This window comes from Dermacentor albipictus, chromosome 2, assembly GCF_038994185.2.
Source record: "Dermacentor albipictus isolate Rhodes 1998 colony chromosome 2, USDA_Dalb.pri_finalv2, whole genome shotgun sequence".
Taxonomy (NCBI): domain Eukaryota; kingdom Metazoa; phylum Arthropoda; class Arachnida; order Ixodida; family Ixodidae; genus Dermacentor; species Dermacentor albipictus.
Genome location: NC_091822.1, coordinates 49,723,902 through 49,740,650, shown reverse-complemented (window position 1 = coordinate 49,740,650; position 16,749 = coordinate 49,723,902). Strand labels below are relative to the sequence as shown.

Here is a 16,749-nt window from a genome sequence, read left to right as displayed (position 1 = left end):
CGTCATCGGCGTAGATGGTGTGCCGGACGCCCTCAACGCGAGAGAGTCGCTTGACCACCACCTATAAAAATTTCGAGGAAGTCAAAATTAATACGCAGGCCTCAACTACGACCTGCCTCATAATCGGATCGTTTGTTTGACACGTAGGACATCAGAATTTTTTTTTAAATCCGTAGTGGCTGATCGTATACCATACGGTTAGTGTGATCACCTTTTATGTCGTAGCGGTTAAGCGCGCCTCGATTTAGGTTGCGGCTAATGATGCGGCGCACCGCAAAATATATTTTGCCTTTTTGGTATTTGCGGAGAACGGCCAACCGATTAGTCACAACTTCCGCGCGGTGACTGTACACGGATACACAGCGCAAATGAACACAGGTGTGGTGACGACGTCGACAAAGAACACAGCCACCGACGGGGTCGCCTTATCGCCTATCACCGCCAAAACTACCGCAGTAAGCATCTTTATCTAGCGCGGCGGGTTGCCATTGAAGGCGTACTGTACAATTTTAATAGGCGATAACCGAAACATGCCACCGTTCTCGGCTGCCTCTTTGAGTTGGACCGATCCTAATGTGCGTTGCTTGCATAAGCGAAAGGAGCGCCAATGGGCGCATCGTCGCCTCGAGCAAAGCGTCGCACTGGAGCATCATTTGCGTGGCGAAGAATGACGCGTGCATGAAGCTAGCTCACTGCTACGCTACCGCGCAAAACGCGCAAGGGCGTTTACCCGACGTTCTGCACATAAATCGGTTGGGATGATCGGAGCCACACCGCGGAGTGGCTAGCTTCAAAGAAGCGGTACATGTTCTCACTCGTACAGGCACGCTCACGCTCGCATCGCTCTCGGCGTATCTTTAGGTCATTCCTTCTGCTGGACTTCTACCCAAAGATGCGATATCTGCTTGGTATTGGCTATGCACTGTCGCGTGCTTTTTGATTCTGTGAGAGAGTGGGGAATATTTTTCCCCGCTGTGAAACGTCGCTGTGCGTGTTTTAGCTAACATTTACCGTAGCAACCAATTTCTTCCTTTTTTCGACGGCACTCGTAAAAAGTCGCAAATTTTTACTTGCCATAGTACTGTGTACTTCTATTTCCTGCGTAGTTATTTGCAGTGTGTGGCAGATCCTTAATGCGCGTAATCTTATTTTCTGTCCGCATTCCCTTCTCACAGGTTACGCATGCAGCAAATCCCCAGATGCTAAAGTGTTCTACGTCCCGTCTACGCCGTGCGTAGACGTGACGCCTCTACGTGACGTGACGTCTCTACGTCTACGCCGTGCAAGATACACCCGTTGATATGTGGCTGATTTACTAGCAAGCTCGCATCTCTGTTGCCACTCTCCATCAAGTAGGATTTTCAACTATTCTTTGTGCTCCTCTGTGGTGTACTAGCTGCCGAATAGACACTGTGAAGGCTTACTTTCGACTTGCTCTGGCGTTCAATAGGAAAGGGTGTGCTACCTTTTGAGGTGAGGCATTTACTTTTGTTTGTGAGAATGTTTGCCAGCCTAACCAAGTGATACTTGCGTACTGTAAACAGCTGCACGAGCAGACGCGGACGACGGACGACGAAAGAGGTAGGAGCACACACGAGCGCAAGCTCATCTAAAGGTCTACTTTTCATGACAGAGGTATTAAGGACACTGGTCAATTTGACAAAGGTAAAAAGCCGTGCATGCGTGGCAGCAACAGCCACATCCGAGAAGAAAGACATATGACAAAGCCATGCCATGTAGAATAAACGTGCGTGAAAAATGAGAACTATCGGACAAATCTTTCCAAAAAGCGAAAGATTTGTCAGATAAGTGATACTAACCAACGAGAAATACCCTTTTGAGAACTGCAACTTTTTCCCACTAAGGTGAACAGATAACTTGGTTATACATTTGTTTCGTTTGTGATCAATACATTTTGCTCCTGGAACTCCTCTGGTGTTGCGGTATAGAGCAGAAAGAACGATTGTTTCATCACAGAGACAAGAACACAAGATTATGGAGGCATTATTTATTGATCGCGAAGAAAAATTCATAAGCAAGATTTCTGTGACCCTTAGTTAGAAAGATTTGCTGCAGTACTTCTCGTTAATATCACTTACAGGACAAACCTTTCAGTTTTCATGTTTGCGTTAGTGTTTGACGCACATGTTAATTCTACAGGACGTCTTTCGCTCCTTTTTTGCTGTGCCGGGCTGTTTCTGTTGCGCATCCATGGCTTTTTCTTTGTGAAGTTGGCCAGTGTGGCTTAAAATCTTTGTCTTCACGAATAAACTTCCAGTTGAGTCAGCGTTCATGTGTGTTCCTACCTTAATTCATCCTTCTCGTCTGTTTCGGTGGTTGTCAAATATAAATGTACACCGAATCGGCGAAGTGTCCATAGAATTGATAGATGAAGTTATTTGCGCTGTTTATTTCAGGAAGAATGCTATAGGGTCTTCTCTTTGTTTTAACACTGATGTACGTTTTCCAGTTCAACTTCAAGGAGTGCCTTGAGGAAGCCAATAAGAGTGCTGGTTACTCTGTGTGTAAGATTTATGAATTTCATCCATTCAAGGCATGACGTGTCACATGCCTGTAGGTATGCAAGTATTCATACTTTTTGAACATACAGCTCTACTTATCGGTTACCATGACGCTGCTTTGTACTGTGCTGCATTCTCCCGGCGCAGGAACCTTTTTTAGGTGCTAAGTGCATGTGTCCTTTTTGTAGATATTGGAGAAAAAATTGTCGTGAGCCTAAATATGCATCTATATCACTTGTAATTTTTTTTCAACACGGGTGCTGTGTCTTCCTCCGTCTTTTTTACTGTTTTCTCCCAATTCTTCTGCAACTTTATGCATTTTATGCAAAAAAATTTTGGTAGCATTTTAGTAACATTTTACCTGCGCAATTTAGGTCTTTGCTGTTTTGTATACGATTTATTTGCGTTTTTCACTGTCTCACCAATCTGGCTGTCCATCATTGGAACCTTTTCTCATCCTTTATGACTATTTCTGGGGTACTTGATACTGCAAGTTCAGGTGACCATTAATTTGGCTGTTAGGAATTGTGTTAGCCATGTGTTACTACCTATTTTCTGTGCTAAATCATTATTTTTTTCTCTTATCGCTCAATGTATTAGCCTTGCCTTGTATCTTTACTGACTGAGGTACCACTTAGTTGCTGGGTATCGTGAAAAAGGCCCCCAAAAGTGCTCTCATTAGCTTTGTGCAAATCCAGAAAAATTTACTGAAAATGAGCTCACTGAATTCATGAAATCCCACCAGCAATTCTTCTGTACCCCAAATTAACATAAGTAAATGGTGTACTGTTTGTTCTTCACTTGTGCCAGGGAGATAAGCTGCATTCAGTACACAAAAGCTTTACAAGTTTATTTCTGAAGAAAGCAAACCTGGCTCGTCAGAAACATATGACTCAGGTGTTCACCATGCCCGACAACATTCTTAATGACGTCTCGTCAATTAATAGCTAAGTTTAGTGATGTTATTTTAAAAAATAATTGGGCAGCATGAAAATATATACATCTCGAAGACAAAAAGCTCAGGCAAGTCTACTTTGATACTTCTATAAATCTTAATCGCGGCGAAAGACGTGTGCTAAAGCTTGTGCATATTTACGTAAGTCATTTGTTTCAAGTCTTAGGTTGCCTTCTCACAGTCAGCCGTAGCTTTTCCTGTGATGTGTTAGTGTGCGAAACATTTTAATGTAACATATTCAGTTGTCTTGTGTTTCACACGCAAGCAGCTTCAAGTGTTCATGTATTCAAAGTTGGTTGTTAGAAGGGTATACTTAAGTTTTGAGTCGCTTTGCCTTCTAGTCATAAACTTGAGTCGAAAGTGAAGACCACAACGATCATTTTGATTGAATTTATATGTATAGTTTTTTTCAGATGTATTTACACTGCTAGAGTGCTGTAGGTACTAGCCTATGTCTCCAGGTTCAATGTAGTGGTGCCTTATTTACTATAATAATGTTTCATGTACACGCATATTTAGTGTAAAATAAGGTAATTCAAATTCATCAGTCTCTCCTTTGCTTTTGTTTCTGTTTGGGAAAGTTATGAGCAGGCACCGTGGCATGCAAGTGTGAACAGCAAACCAATTTCAATATATGAATGAAAATCAACTAGCCCAACAAAACGGCAATCATATTTCAATGACGACTTCTGAAATCTCAATGCCATCTCAATTGGCCCACAATGTACTTTTCAGTGCTGTGGCAATAATAACTCAACAACAGGTCAACAGAAGTACAACAACGTCAGTTCAGTGCAGTATCAATGGTAACCCAACCACTATTCCACAAAACAAACACAACGGGTGGTGTAAGCACAATGAACTTTCAGTGGTAACTTAAGAATCATTCATTAATAAGATACGCAATTGTGTTTCAATTAAATTTCAGTGGCCCATATTCAAGAGCCCTCAACACTCAACATAACAATTCTCCAACAAACCCTCAATAATTCCTCAATTAATAACTCAACATAGACCAACGATATTGCAATGCCTTCTCAATAATTTTTTGTACGGGCGATCTCCCAACCACGTTCCAATGCGACCACTAAGAAAAGGCTCCTCACTATGCTACCCACATGACCTACATGACTGCGCAATATAATCTCCGGGTTCGCCCCTGTTCTCACTACATCCTATCCTGGATCGACCGTGTTTGACTACTAACCTATTTCCATGATCGGACTAGTCTACTTGGTGTAAGCCGGCCGATCACCGATAACACTCCCTGAGGAAGAAGGTAAAGAATGCTGCGCCTTAATAACAGACTTATGCACTTGAGCACGTAGATTTTCTGCAGTTAGTGTATTTCTATACCACTCATTCTTTAATCGCCTCATTTCGCAGAGGACAGAGGCGGTCACCAGCACGGTTTTAGGGCCAGTATACATGGCTAGCGAGATCGATTCGTGTACCTTCCGAACGCTAGATCTGTTTACTCGGCGAAAAGCTTACCCGCACCTTTTACTGGGCTGATATGCAAAGAAGGTTTCGCATTAAACTTATGCACATGTCATGCTTTTAGGGTATCGTTGTCATGCGCAGTTTTTTGCGGGTAGCTGCATCATTGTCATCGTATGCTGGCAGCTCAGTTAAAGCAGCGTTAGGGGTTCTGAAAGCGTTGCCAAATCGCCAGATATGCCTTTGTAAGGCGAGCATTTCTGTGACATGCGCCAGTGTGTCACTATAGCTGCAAGTCGATGAAGATGGTGTGGTGGCAGTGGCGCGAGAACTGATATATTTTATACCAGTGAAGAAACGTTATAGCTTGCTCTTTCGTGCCCTACACCAAGGCCGTAGGCGCTACAACGTCACATTGTGTTACGAAGCGCTAGCTGCCACAGAGAAAGATAGGGGAAGCTGACCCGCCGTCGCCTATCTAAGCAACTTGTTGCCTTCCATTGCACACTCCTTAATGATGGCCACAACAATGTCGTTCATTGCTTCAACACTAACGTCCTCTTCCTGAGTTAAAGCCGAATACCTGTTCTGTAGCTTGATCTGGAATTCCTCGATTTTCCCTCTTACCGCTAACTCATAGATCGGCTTCTTATGTACCAGTTTCTTCCGTTCCCTTCTCAGGTATAGGCTAATTCGAGTTCTTACTATCCTGTGGTCACTGCAGCGCACCTTGCCATGCACGTCCACATCTTGTATGATGCCAGGGTTAGCGCAGAGTATGAAGTCTATTTCATTTCTAGTCTCGCCGTTCGGGCTCCTCCACGTCCACTTTCGGCTATCCCGCTTGCGGAAGAGGTATTCATTATCCTCATATTATTCTGTTCCGCAAACTCTACTAATAACTCTCCCCTCATATTCCTAGTGCCTATGCCATATTCCCCCACTGCCTTGTCGCCAGCCTGCTTCTTGCCTACCTTGGCATTAAAGTCGCCCATTAGTATAGTGTATTTAGTTTTCAATCTACCCATCGCCGATTCCACGTCTTCATAGAAGCTTTCGACTTCCTGGTCATCATGACTGGATGTAGGGGCGTACACCTGTACAATCTTCATTTTGTACCTCTTATTAAGTTTCACAACAAGACCTGCCACCCTATCGGTAATGCTGTAGAATTCCTGTATGTTACCAGCTATATTCTTATTAATCAGGAATCCGACGACTAGTTGTCTTCACTCCGCTAATCCCCGGTAGCACAGGACGTGCCCGCTTTTTAGCACTGTATATGCTTCTTTTGGCCTCCTAACTTCGCTGAGCCCTATTATATCCCATTTACTGCCCTCTAATTCCTCCAATAGCCCTGCTAGACTCGCCTCACTAGATAACGTTCTAGCGTTAAACGTTGCCAGGTTCATATTCCAATGGCGCCCTTTCTGGAGCCAGTGATTCTCAGCACCCTCTACTGCGTCGCAGGTCTGACCGCCGCCGTGGTCTGTTGCTTCACAGCTGATGGGGACTGAGGGCCGGGGTTTGATTGTGTTGTTCATATAGGAGGTTGTGGCCAAGTACTGCACCAGGGTGGCCAATCCTGCTCTGGTGAGGGAGTGCGTTACCGGTTCTGGTCACCGGGATCAGGCCACACTCCAGGCCTGTTTATGCAATTTTATCACACGCGGATTTTTTTAAATCTGGTGGAAAATTGCCGGCACCGGGATTCGAACCACGGACCTCTTGCACGCGAGGCGGGTGTTCTGCCTCTACGCCACCGCTGCACCGCTGCAAAAATTTATATGCTTTTAAAAGCCATAAAATACCGGCACAAGATATAAGTACGTTTTCCAATAAGATAAGAGACGATTGACAAGGCATTCGAGTATTGAAATATTCATGAATGTTTTTTCTCCTTCAGAGCTAGAAATGGTGTTAAAATGTGGTTCAAGATATTCCTGGCATCTATTAGACGCCAGTTTTTCTTTTTTATTGAATAAAATAAAACGTTGTGAGCAATTTTTGTGTGGTCCGATGCGAATTTGACATTAGATAATTGGTTTGAAGCGTTCTTGCTGTGGACACGTCGTCGCTTCTTTTTTTTTTGTATGGGTTCGATGATCTGAATTTTTTTAATTACTCTAAAATTCGATTTTTTTCGATGGACTTTCAGGTAAGCGCTACGAAAACTGGTCCAGACACACTCCTTGAATGCAATATTAATTTCCTTTCGGTACGGTCAGCAGTTACTGCAGTTACCTGATTTTTCATTTGCGTGGATGCCAACTTGACTTGCAACTCTACAGAGATGAAATATTTACCATGACTTTCAGCTTTGAGCAACCTACTGAAAATTTACCCTCGAAGCGGGTCGCGCACTGATATTGAATGGATGGCTGTTAGCGCACTTAGTCAATAAGTGTGCACAGCCGCCCTGTCATATTTTCCTTTCATTCTAAATTAAAATTAAATTATCGGATTTTGCCTGCCAAAACCGCGACTTCATTATGAGTCACGCCCTAATGCGGGACTCCGCATTCATTTTGACGACCTTGGGTTCTTAATGCGCACCGAAATCAAAGTACACCAGAGTTATTGCACTTCGCCTCCATCGGGATGCGGTCGCCATGGCCGGAATTTGATCCCGCTACAGTGTGCTTAGCAGCGCAACACCAAAGTCATTTAAAACTATAGGGAGTTATTCTTGCACTCTTTTAAAACAAAAAACAGGGGTTATACTTGAGCTGTTAAGACAGATAGAAACTGTGGTATTCTAATAGAATTTTCCAAGTGTAGAGACACGATTTCTCTTCCGACATCTTCTTTCTCTGATCAGTCTCTGTGAAACTTATTGTAGTGACCATGCATCATGTAATTCGAAAATCTCTCATATTATGTGTAATATGGTGTTTCGTTTTTTGTGCTGTGTCAGACTAACATAGCAAAAAAATGTGCGATATCACACCATGCGTCCAGTCTTTTCAGCATTTCGGCGACAAATGCGCCTTGTTCACAACATTGTATTCTTACGAAGATAAAACACCACGCAAACAGACAACACACTATAGCACCCTTTAAGAAATCAAACTTGAAAGGCTTGCTTGACTCGATCCTAATTACGCCGGTCATGAATGTGACCAAGACGTCCGTTGCATTTCATTTGGCGCATTCACTACAGGGGTCATTTACACCGCGTCAAACGTAGACCTAAAGTTGGGATGCATTGCTGAATACTGGGGTCGTAGTGTGTTGTCCGCGTAGTGTGTTATTTTAGGTGTTCGAGTAATAAGGGCCTGGTACGTATGATTAGGTTGAGCTCTAGCTTTGAAGACACACGAAGTTGTGAGCGTTACTCTTCGGTGTTCCGAATAGGGTCCATTGCTTCCGGCGTGCAATGCATTGCTTCCGGCATGCACAGGTGAAGTTCTGTGCACATGAGCGTGAATCTGGTCGTGTCCTTTGAGGCAGCACTGCCTTGCCGATTCACAGATTACTCAGCAATGGTCAAGCATGCGGCGCGTGCCAGAGCAGCAAATGTGTCAAATCCATGTTCCATTACCCCCCCAATTCTTCCGCTAGAGTACCTAAGGATGTCAAGTGATTTCTTTGCCTTAGTGTTTACACTGTTAATGTGGGCGATAATGTTTTGTGCTACTAAAAAGTTTCCAAAATTTTTGTTCTTTAACTGATCGTTACTTTCGTCTAATTTAAGGTCTGGATCAAGATGAAGCCACCCCTTTGCGAAAACAGCAGTGACTGATTTTTGAATGATAAAGTGAAAGCCATTTTCATCTCTTCATTGTGACTTCTTTACTGCAAGATGCATATGCCTTTCATACGTGTACATACTTAAGGCACGGGATTGAATTCTAAAGTAGTCGACATATGAATTATTTGTGATGGAAGGCGGCATTACTGAAAAAATGGGAGTCAGCTGAAGCACTAAAAGCCTAGTACTTATACGAAACCCCTTGGAACGGTGCTTCCTTGCAGGAAAATGCGTGGAAGCACTGATCCCAAGCATACCTGAAAAGTTCGGTTGGATAACATGTCCAACAAGGAGTTACATATCCTATCGCAAATTCTTATTTTTTGCTATGTGGTGTCATACCCCTCTGGTAGATAGAAAAAAAGGTCCCCTAGTAGTGTTGCCCACATAAATGTGTTTCACTAGTAATGTTTTCAAGACGAACGAGATTGTCTATTGTTGAGGAACCTTTCTTAAAACCCCACTGATGAATACCTAGTAGCTTCTCTCCTTCCAGGACGTGTGTTAATTAATACTTATTCTATTCTCGTATATTTTATCACGTACCTTCAGTACGCTATCGACCTATAGCTGCTTGGTGAGGCTAGCGGTTTTTCAGCTTGGTGGAAGGGAATTATAGCAGCTGTTTTCCATTTGGTAAGTATTTGGCCTGTTTAGTAAATCATGGTGAAACACATTACGGGGTCAGATAAGAAATTCTTATGATGTATAAATCCGACCTCATTATTTATCGCTTTGTATGTCGCTTAGTTCAGTGTTGCGGTGAAATGTTGCTGAGTGTAGTGCTGCTGCGCTGAACATGCGTGCTGGTTGAAGTCTCCTACGACGACCATGGACGGGGCGCAGCGTAGAGCTCACGGCAGGTTGCTGATCTCGAGCGATGCCGCGTCCCTTTGAGGCAGATTTCGTGCCACGTATACGCACACAACCACCAGTCCCGTTTCGACGAACTGGGCAGCGCACATCTCTCCATCCGCATCGAAGCAATCTCCCCAGCTGGACGAGTCATAGTTGAAGTTCTAGCTTGGTATATATGGCGTGCTTAGATTTAGGTGCACGTTAAAGAACCCCAGGTGGTCAAAATTTCCGGAGTCCTCCACTACGGCGTGCCTCATAATCAGAAAGTGGTTTTGGCACGTAAAACCCCAAATATTATTATTATTATGGTATATATGGCGACGGCGGCAGCAATCTTGTCGGGCCGCTGAGCTGCCCACACAAAATAGTATCCTGTGACCTGTCACTTGTTATTCAATCTAATCCATTTCTCCGGGAGGCAAAGTATGTCTCCTGTGTTGACGGCCAGACCGTGTACTACGTCATCCACGTGCGTGCGAGCAAAAACACACCATGAGACACGCTGTCCTACCAGTCACGCGCTTGCAATGCGCCGTACGCCATCTATTTAATCTCCCGCCATTCAGAGCCTAATCTGGAAGGTATTCATCACTTTCGCTTGCTGCAGTGCCGAGCAATGCAACAGTTGCGCAGTGGTTAGCGCACTCGGCTACGGAGTGGCAGTAGTGGCGGCCTGGCAGAGGATGAAATCCTCCGCGTGGCCACTTTATTTGTTGTTGTTGGATGAAGATTACGTAATTCGTGTGCCGTATTTCTGCCACGTCTTTCTGACAACGGCAGGGTGCCACAATGAGCTATGTAATGCTCTCGCATTAAAATGAAGCAATACTTGCACCGCGGCCCGTGGCAGTTGAACGAGCATTGCGTAATGAATTCTGTCGGGGCCGACTACTGTACTCTTTCCGCAAGAAAGCACTGCTTATTCACGGGAGTATTAATGGACAATTGTATGATTATTCTGTACCTGCTCTTGTCAGTGGTTTTTCTGCTGCTGAGTGTGTGTGCTCTAAAGGTATACTATGTAATTTGTTCCATTAGATTCATTGTAAAAATGTCGTAATATGTCAGTTTGTTCCTGCGCGGTTGTCCCCGTTCATGGACTTGAGAGCATAGAATCGTAACTCTCGGACCAACTTGAGTCACTGAACTGATGTAAATGCGCCTTGCGTGCCGCTCCTCAACAAACCTCCTCCACGCCGACATTGGTCACAGTAGGTGCGGGACTGGGTAGAAACCGCAGTTTCAAGAAACTCTTTCACGCTTTCAGCACGCCAATCGGCCTGTGCTGGTCTCCAATGAAACGCTTTACTGCGACAATGGGTGACTGGGTATGCGTGAGTAGGGGTGTGAAACATTCAATGACCGTCTATGACACCATCTTGGGTGACTCGGTGTGTGCCACTGGGAATGCGCCACCCCACAATGACAAAAAATACCATAATATTAGTTTATCCTGTGCCGAATTTAGTCCCCGTCCCATGGCTTCTCCAAGGAAGTAACCCGGCGCATTAGCAGGCTGCGCCACAAATGCACTGGGTGTGTGCCCCTTTTCAGTAAGCGCCTTTTGCGGCAACGGTTTAGTGAGCTGCCCCATGAGCGTCCTAATTAGGTGCCACCCTTCCATGAACCTCTCCCCACCTCGGGTCACTCAGAATGGGCCACTGAGTGTGTGGCAAGCAAGGGAACAATCATTAGCACAAGCAGACGCCGGCACGCCACACCTCTTGACTCGGAGACTACACGCTGACTTCTCGGCACTGTCACTAGATGACGAGGCGGGTCCAGAAAGAAACGCGAGAGTGCAGCCTGGTTGCAACATGACGCGTTTCGTACGCACCGGCGTGCCATGCATCTCGGAGGCGACGGGCAGGTTCCGTGGCGCCAGCGTTACAGATGGCACCGAGTAGTCTTAGGGAAGCGCGAAAGAGGAGACCGCCTGTAGTACACGGGTTATACTTAACCCTTTTTGACGGTGGCAGCACGTTGTGTCATAATTTGATTCAGTGCGAATTCATTACCGTGGACTGTAGTCGTGAGATTGGTTCTGCCGCAATTTCTTTCCAGGTAGGGCGTCTTAATGAATGTACAACGTGCCCGTCGTCGGGGGACCGTTAACGCCGAGTGTTGCAGCATCCCAGTTGTTGGAGGAGCGATTGTGGGCAGCGCATTACGCAGAGGTAAATATGCAAAATTGTTTCAAATTTTAACAGAAAACAAGAAAACAGAAATGAAAACATGAAAAACTGCATTCTTTTCTAGAATTTTTGGAAAGATTGAACAAATACCACAGCCGTTTTTAGTAAACAGAAGTTAAAAAAAAGATCACAGCAGATAGGGCACATACATTTACATGCTCTCAAAACGTGTGGCAAGAGGTAGAAATTTTATTACAAATCATTTTTTGAAACTCACACAATATTGCTAGTTTTTAGAATGTTCTCCGACCAACCACAAAAATTGCGCACTGTTTTTTTAATCGGGAGAGGAGGCTGGCATGGCGTCTGTGTACTTCTGGTAGCTTAACTTGTCGCATTGCGGATGCTTTGTATTCAGTTGCATATTGCTGGTTGGCCATAGCATCAACTGTAGGTGGAACATGTGGGAATATTGAACGGTTTGAATGTAGCAGCCATCTGTCACTTTTCTTCAGCAACCCTCATTAAACTAGTTAGCAACGGCAAAGTATTTTTCTAGAACGTTCCTAATGGGTAATAAAAAACTTCCGAAAATATTTGCAAAAAATATAGAATGTGCTTTCTTTTCGAAAATTGTCCTGAAAGCCTCAGGGCCGCCCCGCAAAAGCGACTTCATGAACTTCAAATTTCATTCTCGTATTTGAGCCTTTTATGACTTCAGGAATGTTATCCAAATTTTGTAGGTTGAGCCGTCCATTTATTAAAAATTTAATGTAGTTCTTTAACAAAAAACAGGTAACTGTGCAGCTGGTTGGGCGAATTGGTTCAGCATTGCAGGCGTGTAAATGCACTTAAGTGAGAAAGTCGAAAGTAAGGACAATGCACACGTAGCGAATGCGCTTCGTATGCCTCGTATTTTCTTCCCTCCTTGTCCCTTAGGCGCACATCCAGGCGTACAAGCTAACTTTGGACACATGTATGTGCTGTAGAAATCCATGCCGTTTTGCAAGCTCGTGCGGAGAACGTCGTGAAAGCGGCGGAACCCAAATTTTGTTCTTCATTTCTTTTGGCCTACTTCCTCACACGGTTAAAGATTATTTTTTTTTCGAAATTGCGAAGTGTACTGCAGTTGTCTTCCGGCAATGTAGTTGCCATAACGTAGTCTACCTCGAGGTAAATTATCCGTCTGGCACCAAAGATCATGAATCTGTCGGAAGCAACAACTCTAAATTTTCGTTCTAGAAGGGCGTCAGTTAATCTTGCGAAGTCGCCTATCCCAGAACCTTGGAATAGGGCAGCACAAAATGTTTCATCAAAATTGAGAGCCAGTGGAATGGAGGTACTTGTCCGGATACTTTTTTTTCTCAGCATAGGAAACGGAAAACCTAGTCAAGCTGTTCCTCTGCAGAAGAAAGCCACTCGCGAAACAAATTTCCATAAATAACACAGGCGAAACTGAGAGGCTGCACTTTTTTTCACTATATAGTTAAAATCAAGTGGAAATACTAAAGAATGGTGCGCTCACTTTGTCGCCAAGAAACTCAGGCTCATGGCAGCTACTCGAAAATGATATACCGGTATGAAAAATAAGCTCAGGTTAAAAAGGCTCCAGGTGGTGTAGCTTCAGCGCTTTCTTGTGCTCTGACAATCACGACAGCGCATGAAATTAGTAGAAAATAAGAACACGACAAAGGAAGCGCAAACTCTCAATTGAGTTTCGTTCCAAAAGAGGGAAGAATTTATACCCGGAATCGCGATCAGCAGCTTCGCTTCTACATGCACAGAAAATAGAGAAAGAAAAATGAAAAATCTCAACTGACACGCATCCCACTGGAAGAAAGGAAATCGAGGCGCCCGATCTTTATTAATCATATTATAAAAAACTAATAAGTACTCCAAGGAAAACATGCGGGAAGCTACTCGTACTTACAAATTAGTTGAGTTAAGGAACTTATAATTTAATGAAAGGGAAGGTAGATGACAAAACAACTGGTCGCAGGTGGGATACGAAGCCACGGCTTCGCACTACGCGTACGGTATAATACACCCACGGACGTAACATGGTGCTGAGCGTCGCACTGTGTTCCCTTTTTTCGGTTCAGTCGGCGTATGTCCCGTTGTGGCTACAATGAAGCTTCACCAACTCCCCCAGTTTCCCATTTTACTATTGTAACATTCTCAAGAGGTAACTTAAGAATGTCACAATGAGTCCAGAGTAGCCGAAGCAGCTACGGACACAACGACAGAGGAAAGTGAGATAACATTGATCACCTAAAGCCACGTATACGCACCCATTAGGCTTCGCTAATGGGTCGTTTTGATCACGCTCCCCGTGAGTATAATTCGGATCAAACCAACGATATGGCGCTTTCATTTCACCTTACGATCATCTCGTGCATTTCCGACTGATCCATTCAAAATAAATCATATCATACATCAGTCGAACGTTGCTGCTTCAGGACTTCATAACATTCACTCGATTAGTATAAACTTGTCACACACCTTACCGAAGGCCCGCTGTCGGATATCACAGACAGGAGTTTTAACAATGGAATATTTCAAAAGGCGTTAAAAAGTATAAAATTCAACTATTATTTAAAAAGGCCCACCACTGCTGCGTTTCAAGTTATCACCCTGTTCGTCTGCTACCTCTCTCTAGTAAGTTGAAGAAAAGTCTATTGAAGAGCGCCCAGTTGCTACTCAAGATTTAGCACTGTTTATCCAAACTAGTTCCGTTTATGGGTAGGTTCTTCGACTGAGTGTGCTATATTCTTCTTTGCTCTGCAATTGTACGCAGGAAGAGCACGTAAGACTACGTGATAAAGAGTGTCAAGTGCTCTCACGGGACCGGTGGTTCACAGACATGAAGGCGTCACGTGGACAAGGTTTCGGCGACCTTCAACAGCATCTATTTGGAGTTCCAACGAGATTGAGCATCGGAGAGGGTCCCGCAGGAGAGACGGTATGATGTAAAAGCAAATATCAGAAGTTTCATGCATCATTACGGGTGAGTGAACGTTCTGCGTGCTTGCTCCTTCAGGCCTGGACAGAGAAGGTCTGTTGGTGGCGTCTCACTTAAGCTTGTATACGCTACACTATTACGGCAACTTCACTCTCTCTTGCTCCCTGGTAGAGGGCCTTGTCAGCACACTGGTCAGCCCACACATTATTAATATTAGTATTATTAGGCATGGAAACATACACACAAAATAAAGAGGGAGAGAGCAGGCTGACAACTGCGACCGAGAGGGGGACAACGCCTGCCTACTCTTTCGGGAGAAGGGAATGAAAATAGAGAAGCAGAAGAAGATAGAAAGTGAAGAAATGGGAAAGAAAATAAGAAATAAACAAATGACAGAGACACCGAAAAGACAGAGGAATACAGAGAAAAACCACTCACTGGCAGTCCACACAGACGAATATGGGGAAATATCACTCACTGGTGCAGTGGTGGGGAGCGTAGGTCACGTCACGTTAACTAACTGGTCAAGCAATGGGCCAACCCGCCCAGAGCAGTTCGAAGCGATACTACTCCCTTGTGTAGAGGGAGAGGACATAGGACAAAGGAGAGTGGGATTGGCACCGGTGAATAATCCCGTCGCACACCACCAACGGACAAATCTTTTCATGTTGGGGACCGTGACCATTAAGCATGGCGTCTAAGGCGCATGGCATCCGCACCATTCATAGCCGCACACGGTGAACCGTAACAACATGCGTACTAAACGCACGGAAACTAAACAGCCAGTGCGTCTTTTGCCATGCAACACCAAGGAAACAGAGGTGAAAAGCGCGCCACGTGACTTCCCGTAACTCCGCATTCAACTGACTGCAGAACCGATTGACGTAGATTTCACGGCGAGCGTAATTTACCTTGAAAGCGACGTGGTACTGATAGAAAAAATGAATTGGTGAAGCTTGTCATGTTTTTTTTCTTTCCTCACCCGAACACAGCAAGCATGAAATACTTCCATATTCTTGCTTCCGTATTTGCTCTACGCTCATTAACGATGTGATAAATTATTCTTATGGTCCCGTTCCTGGGAATGCTGGGCTGCTTTGTTCATTATCACTGCATAAAATTTCTTACTATGTGAAAAGAGGTAGCGCCTTTGCGAACCCTGTGTGTAAAGTAGCACAACTAGGCGTAATAAATAATAACGATAATTTCTACATATTTCGAATACATATTTCTACATACTACATACTTCTGCATACTACATACTACATACTACATTCTACATACTACATACTTCTAAATATTCGCCATTTGACTTTGGCTCGAACAGGTTGAGTACCAGCTTTCACCAGAATTCGCCACTCGATGGAACGGTGTATGTGAACAGAAAAAAATCGGTGAGCATTATCGTGGTATTATTTATCTACTTCAAACAACGCAATGCTGGCACTCCTGCAGCGCTGAACTCTATCTCTCCTATATTTTTCGAATATTTCAGTTCGCCATTTTTATCTATACGCGCGCTTCGCGATGCACTGAGGTGCGCAAATAGCAAGAATGTGTCATATCACGGCACACTATGCACACCAAAGGATACAAGTAAGAGAATCTTCTCACCTGCATCGCTGCGCTTTCTCGTGACTACTTTTTCGAGATTTCTCCACAGCACATGCGGCTCATTGGGGGCAACTTTCTCAGTTAACCAAGGTGCATGCAAAAAAAAAAATTATGGAGTGCCGTTTATACAATGATCAACGTGGCAGGCACCACCGAACTTTAGCAAACATGTTTACCTAACAGCTCTATATCAAATTAATATCGCTTACCGCGACAGCCTGAGCTTCCTAACAGCTTCATTTCCCAACAACTAAAAATTATTTCTGGAGTGAGGGTGATTTTTTCCGATGGAAGAGGAAGAAAATATTAATAAATTTTATTAGCACGCAGTGCTTCCCTATGTTTGCAAACATTTCCCCAGAAGATCCTGACTGAGTGTGCCGTAATTATACACAATGTAGCCCAGCATGCCGATGAACGAGACCATTACAAGAATTACATACCATCGTTAATGTCTGAACAGCAACTGCTGAAACAAGAATTTGAACAAATTCAGTCGTCCTGTGCGT

At 44.2% G+C, this 16,749-nt stretch overlaps 1 protein-coding gene across 3 annotated transcripts in view; it reads left to right on the top strand.

The window, feature by feature from the left end:
• The window catches only part of LOC135904309 (sulfotransferase 1A1-like), an 87,982-nt gene that overhangs the window by 977 nt on the left and 70,256 nt on the right, over window positions 1-16,749 (top strand). Inside the window, exons 1-5 of one of the 3 annotated variants that reach the window (XM_070532862.1) lie at window positions 101-197; window positions 1,176-1,352; window positions 1,451-1,473; window positions 11,594-11,706; window positions 14,462-14,626. The gene's annotated coding sequence lies outside the window, so the exon portion shown is untranslated. Of the gene's footprint in view, window positions 1-100; window positions 198-1,175; window positions 1,474-11,593; window positions 11,707-14,461; window positions 14,627-16,749 lie in introns of those variants that run through there. The other 2 variants (XM_065434930.1, XM_070532863.1) reach the window with 2 other exon arrangements.